The sequence below is a fragment of the Cyprinodon tularosa genome, unplaced genomic scaffold (assembly GCF_016077235.1).
Source record: "Cyprinodon tularosa strain WSP-4 unplaced genomic scaffold, ASM1607723v1 ctg868, whole genome shotgun sequence".
Lineage (NCBI taxonomy): Eukaryota > Metazoa > Chordata > Actinopteri > Cyprinodontiformes > Cyprinodontidae > Cyprinodon > Cyprinodon tularosa.
In genome coordinates this window covers 171,063-177,454 of record NW_024039638.1, presented here as the reverse complement: position 1 = coordinate 177,454, position 6,392 = coordinate 171,063, and the positions used below count along the sequence as shown (strand labels likewise).

At 38.3% G+C, this 6,392-nt stretch overlaps 1 protein-coding gene across 1 annotated transcript in view; it reads left to right on the top strand.

Moving 5' to 3' along the window:
* Nucleotides 1-1,271: 1,271 nt before the first annotated feature.
* Nucleotides 1,272-6,392, top strand: part of kcnab1b (potassium voltage-gated channel, shaker-related subfamily, beta member 1 b) — a 62,073-nt gene continuing 56,952 nt past the window's right edge. The window contains exon 1 of the mRNA XM_038273280.1: nucleotides 1,272-1,533. The gene's annotated coding sequence lies outside the window, so the exon portion shown is untranslated. The remainder of the gene's footprint in view (nucleotides 1,534-6,392) is intronic.

Here is a 6,392-nt window from a genome sequence, read left to right as displayed (position 1 = left end):
CACCGTCATTTGGTAAAGGAAGACAGCACTGTGGTGATCATTTTCTTTGTTTTGTCCAGGGCAGTTAACACGAGTCAGCCTGATTTACTCAGTCAGAAACTTCAGAAGATTTAGGTGGAGATTTCATTAATTGCCTGAATCAAAGACTACCTAACAAAAAGACACAATTTTGCGAAACTGACGGCTGAAATATCTAACCAGATAGTAAGCAGTACAGAAGCACCACAGGGGACTGTACTCTCATCATTCCTTTTTACTTGGTACACCTGTGGCATAGTTCAAGACTGAGTGCTCCCATCTGCAGAAAAAGCAGATTGTATCTTGGGCAGCTTATTGTTCTTCAGTGTTTGCAGTGAAATATTGCAAATCTTCAACAGGTCTGATATGGAGAGTTTAATTTTTTGCCATCATGTTTCAGGGCAGCAGCATCAGAGCTTGACAAGCTGACGAAGAAGGACAGCGCTGTCCTGGGAACTCATCTAGAACCTCTGAAGATGCTTTCACAAAAACAGAATTGTTCATACAATGAAGAACTTTATAGACATTAAATACACAAACATAGTTAAAAAATTTTAAACTGAGTAACCAGTGATTAAATTTACTAAGAAAATTTTTGTTGAGATTTAATCTGTATATCAACTGCAAGGGGTCCTTAAAAATGTGCATACAAAGCAGACCTGAATAACTTTCTGTCATCATAAAATAAACCTCTTAGGGAAAAACACATGGTTGTATCAAGTTTTGTCCAACTGTAACACAAATCATAAAGATATATGTAGTAAGTTATCATAAATGTCCCTGTAGCTTTGATCAGCTTCCATTAAAGATTTGCAGTGCCTGCACAGCTAGACTTGGAATAACTTCAAACAAAAGGCTTTGTCGTTTAAATGTTCATCTAAGAATAAAGATGGCATCACAGGTATGGCATGCAGAGTTGTCGCTGCCTCCTCTTGGTTACATCCTTTCATATTGTGTATGGGTCAAATTTTATTTGTGTGCATATGAAGGGCATGTGTTGGACTTAGTTTATTGGAGCCCATTTGAATAATGCGATGCATGTGAATTATGTCAGGGTAATACTCTAAATTGCTTCATTAGTCCTTGGGCATTACTGAAAGACTGCAACAAAACAAATGCAGCCCATGTTACATCCAGACAAATGCAAATGCAGCCCGTGTTGTCTTACACAGCCGGCATGATGCTGGGCTTACTCAGAAGGGCGACGTATATAGAAAGGGATTTGCTATCTAAAGCAGGGGTCCTATCAGTCTGACTACAATGTGGAGCTCAAGGCAGCCTGTAGTGGGATCTCAATGCAGAGGCATCTATAACTCATTGAGTGGATCACTGCCCTAGTTTCATCACAGAGAGGCAGGGGTTTGGAGCCAGGTTGCACACCTCAACCACAACCAGCTGCTTTTAAGAAAGTTTTGGAACAAACAAACCTCAAGAGCAGCAGGGTTTTTAGGATTATCTTCATGAACACAACGAATGGTTATTGCATCCTAACATCCATGACTGCACGGCCTACAGGTAGGACACTATGTTCCCTGTTGTAGAGCTAAGAATAATTGTTTCAGATTTGATTGATTTACAAGATTTACTTGGATTACATAAACAGGAATTTTCTTTTTTCAATATGAATTATCTAAAGCCTGCAGTTATATTCTCATCTTCTGTTTGTTATTTATGAATCAGTTGTTTTAAAAAAAAGAAAATTTGATTCCGCTGAGCATCCTGTTTAAATGGCTAATGTTTCCTTACTTTTTGATAAGATCTTGTCTAGCTCTCTGAGATCCTCTAATCCTCCTGGATAATAGGTCTGATGTTTAATGCAAAATGATAGCACCAGAATGCCTGTCATGTTTTCCTTAACTTCACCAGGTTTCATTACTGTCAACCAGATAAAATTGAGTATTAGCGCTTTACAACATTACATTTCATAGGAATTGATTATCAAGCCAAATGCATCATTTTGATGATCCACCATCTTAGTTGGTAAAAGAAAGTCACATTGCGTTGAAAACGTCTGTGATTATTTTCTGAAAAAATTTTAAATTAGAAGCCAGAATATTGGAGCTTAATTTAAAAAAGATCCCCCATCTCGTCAGGTCCTGTATGACTTCTAAACTATGAAGTGAGACATCTTTATTGAAACATTTTCATCCATCAAACCCCATAAAATTCTTTATTTGACTGAGATTTATGAAGTGTGGGCGTCAACCCAACCCCTCAGTCTGTTATCATTAGAAAAGGCCTGAACCATTTTTCTTGTGTCAGGGTTCATCATCCTCTAATCATTATTGTGGATCACCACTTAAGGGTGATCCACAACAATCAGTAGGTATGAGTAGAAGTAGCATCAACATGGAGGAAAGGAACAAGAATTTGCAGAGGATTTTAGTCTTAACCTTTCCACACTTGTTAACAATGCATCTGCTGGCCATTAGTGACATTTTTGTCACTAATGACCAGCATTCCTCTTTGACTGCCTCAGTAAGGCATCAAAATGATTTGAAAAGAAGTAGGGAACCTTTATGTACAATTTTATATAGCTTCCAGTGACCTCCATAAATCACGGTAGCATTTTTGTTGTCAGGGCTCTGCACTCTGCTTGGGTTTATTCTTAAGTTTATCTGTGTTCTGTGTCTTTGTAGTTTATTTCTACCAGTTCTGAGTTCTTAAATTATCCTCTGTTGCCCCCTTGTGCTTGTTTTCCTTTCCCCTTGGCTTCCTCCTAGTTGGTCCTGCCCACACCTGCTCCATATCTGCTGATTAGCTTGTCTTGGTTTAGTCCCTGAATATAAACCTCACCTTTGCTTCACTCAGTGCTGGTTTGTTGTGTTTGCTGCTTCCTCATCTCTGGTTCTCCCACGTAACTTCTCCCTGACATTCTGGTTATCTGTCCGTAAAAATTCAAAAAATATCCACTGGACTTGGTTTTCAAGATTTGAAGACGTTTCGCCACCTCTCCAGTGGATATTTATTGAATTTTTACAGAATGACTATGACCTGGATGACTGAGAACCTTCATCAGCATCTGGTTATCTGTATTTTGGTTCTCAGTATTTTTGTATTTCTGCCTCAGTAAACTATTAAATCTACAAGACTCAACTCTGCCTCCTGATCTCTACCGTTGGGTCCTCAAAAACCTCATCCAAAGGTGACATTTGTCTTGCTATTAGCCAAACCATTAAGGTTGGACAAATGTAAGTTGGGTCTAATAATACATTTTTCAGGATTACACATACAGACAGACAGATAGGGAAAAAATATCCCCTCCCTGCTGTCATATAATGCGGCTCCAAGAGGCTAGTTGTAAGCTGGAGATGCATGTGTCCTACACATGACAGGATGCATATGTTGGGACTGACACTGAAAAGATGTCAGAATTCGTCAGTGAAGCCTTTGGGGGATTCCAAGTGGCAGCTACCAGTGACAGAAGCAACGGTTTTGAAGCCAGCATTGATAGATGGTTACCCTTGCCTTCTCTGTCAAAGGCTTATAAAGCATTCTGCCTGCATATCTGAATCTGAGTCAACCTTCTTCACTTGCATTTCACGCTGAGAGTTTCATAAAGCTCAGTAAATCTGGTAATTATGCCTTCCTGCAGTCAGTGTTGGAGCAGATGTAACACTGAGGCTTCCTCTGTTGTGCTGTATGTATTATGCATCACAATGATCTATACTTGTAGTGTTATGAGAAGTTTGACAAAGAAAAAGATAATGGACTTGCAGAAGTGTGCTGCCATGGGGATGGGAAGATGGGGGGGGGAGTAATCAGTAACATATAAGTAAAGTTGAAGAGCGAAGAATATTGAAAGAAATCTTGCAGAGACATGTTGCATCGAAGACTTTGTGAACTACTGGAAGGATTTCCCTTCTCAAATTCATGTCTATTTGACAGCAAATCTCTAATACCTTTCCCGAAAGAACGTGTGTGGCAATGACTAACAAATATGACTGCAATCATATAGTTGAAATCATTAACATCAGGAGCCCCAGGCGATGCTATCAAGCGACACTGACAGATGTTGCCTCTCTTGGAAATCCATGGTTAATTTCTTTACAAAGAAATGCATTGCTCTCTTTTGTGCAATGTCATCATGGCTCATTTCAGCGTCTGTACACCCAACCCTTGGTTCTTTCTAGTAGAGTTAAAGGGGACTTTCAGAGGCATCCAGGCAGAGCACATTACCTTGGGGTAAAGTTGTTTACTGAGGCGTCAAGATTTTAAGAAGGAATATAAATGCTCAAGCCTTTCGCTGGCATATTTTCAAACCAAATCAAAAAAAGAAAATATAAATCTTGGAGGTTCTGGCGACATTATTAGTATGTTTGCAGCTTCGTCTATGTTACAAACCCACTCCGCCAGGAGGAATTACACCATCAGGCCAAAGCACACTTCACTGCAGACAAAAATAGCTATATGAAGATAAAGTAGCAGCAAGGTGAAGCTGAAACAGCTTCTTTCTGTTTACTCTCTAAGAGTTTGGGGCTTTAAAAGAGGGATACACAATGCATTCTTAAACATCACCATGAGTGAGGATGCAAACAGCTTTGAAAGCAGTTTGAGGTGAGCCTTGAGGGGATTTCTCCTCAGTCTGCAAAAATCCACATGATGATGGCTTTTCACTTATTTCTGCTTTTGCTTTGAGCCCTGATGTCCTTTGGACTTCATGAAATGCTTGAAAAGGTAACCTGCAGCAAAATGTGACAAACTGAACTATCAAGGGTGATTTGGGCTAAGTTTTGAGAGCCAGTGTTTCAAAGTCTCTGGGGACATTTATGCCTTTTTTTTTTTAGATTTATGCTGAAATATATATCACCTGACAGTTGAATATGGAGATAGGTTTTTTTTTTTTTTTTTTATACAAGGAGATATTTTTCTGTATTTATGTATGGTTTTATTCTACTCAACAGGCACAAATTCCTTCTCCTTCCCAGGAAATGATTATAAGGAGAATGATATCATTTCAGGACATTCAGTTTTTCACTAGCTTTTATTTAGGGATATTAACAGCTTATTTTCAGTTATTGTCCATCAGTAGCTAACAGGTTATAATTACCACTCACACAAGTCAAATTATGCAGAAGCATGAAGTGCACAGGTGCAAGGTTCAGGTTTATATCCTGGTAAAGAGTTCATAATTATTGTAAATTAAATGTTTAAATAAAACTTTTTTGAGCATTGTTCTTAGGAGAAAGTATGGTGTAGTTGAGTCAGAAGCACATCCAGACATTAATATTGAGGGTGGATTGGTAAGAGTCGCGAAGCTGCAGAGGAGAAAAAAAAAGGTTAGTCATCCAGGTGGATATAGTGTAGTTAGGTAACTCTTAAGCCCGTTCACTTATGCGTGCCTAGCTTGTAACTAAATGCCAGCTCCTGCCATTCTTCTGATGATCCTAATTGGAACCAGGTGTGTCAAAGGCCACCTGGTCAGCTCTGCCCTCTAAAAATGAAAAAGCTGCAGCTCATTGTCAGAGATAAACCAGCATCCTAGAACCTCACATAATCTATTTCAAGAAAGCATATTTTTGGTTCTGAATTAAAGATGATTAAATCCATTCTTCTAAACCAGGGGTCTGCAACCTACGGCTCAGGAGCCACATGTGGCTCTTTGGACCCTCTGCAGCGGCTCTTAATAGTGGCTAAAATGTATATAAAGAGCTAAATAATGCGCTATGAAATAAATACCAGTCTTAAAAGCTTTAATGGTTATTATACGATGGATAAGGATGAAATTAAAAGAACTGGAAATATGTTTTAGAGCCATTTTTTCTTTGAATTAGCTTGGAATTTATGTGTTTTAATACTATTTTAAAAGCTATAAATTCAAACACTGTTAGTTGTTTAAGATGACGACTAATTTCCTATACCAGATAATAACAAAAAACAAATAGGTTTAAAAAAAAAAAAAAAAAAAGTCATACCTTGTGTCTCGAAACAACTTTTACTTGGTCTGATCTCGGGAAAAATGGCTCTTTGGTTATGAAAGGTTGCAGACCCCTGTTCTAAACAGATAGGAGATAGCCTTTAGGTACTGATGCAATGGGAAATTTGGATACAGATGTCAAAACTGTTAAGAAATAAGAAGTCTTTGTTTAATACTGTCAGCACCGCTGGGTAATTCAAGAACTGCTTATTTTCTAACTTTATATCAAGAGTTGTTAATACAGTAAAACGGGGTGTCTGACATAGAGGACTCACGTTAGTATCTGAAATGTATATAGAAGTTAAGTTAAGCAGACAAAGCCAAACATTGATAGCAGCTGGAAAGCACCTCTTGTGATGGATTGCCTTTACTAAGAAATGTTGTGGCATTTTTTTATTTAACACTACAAGAATTAAACTGACACTCAGAAAATACTCTACCTTGTTATTTTCATTGA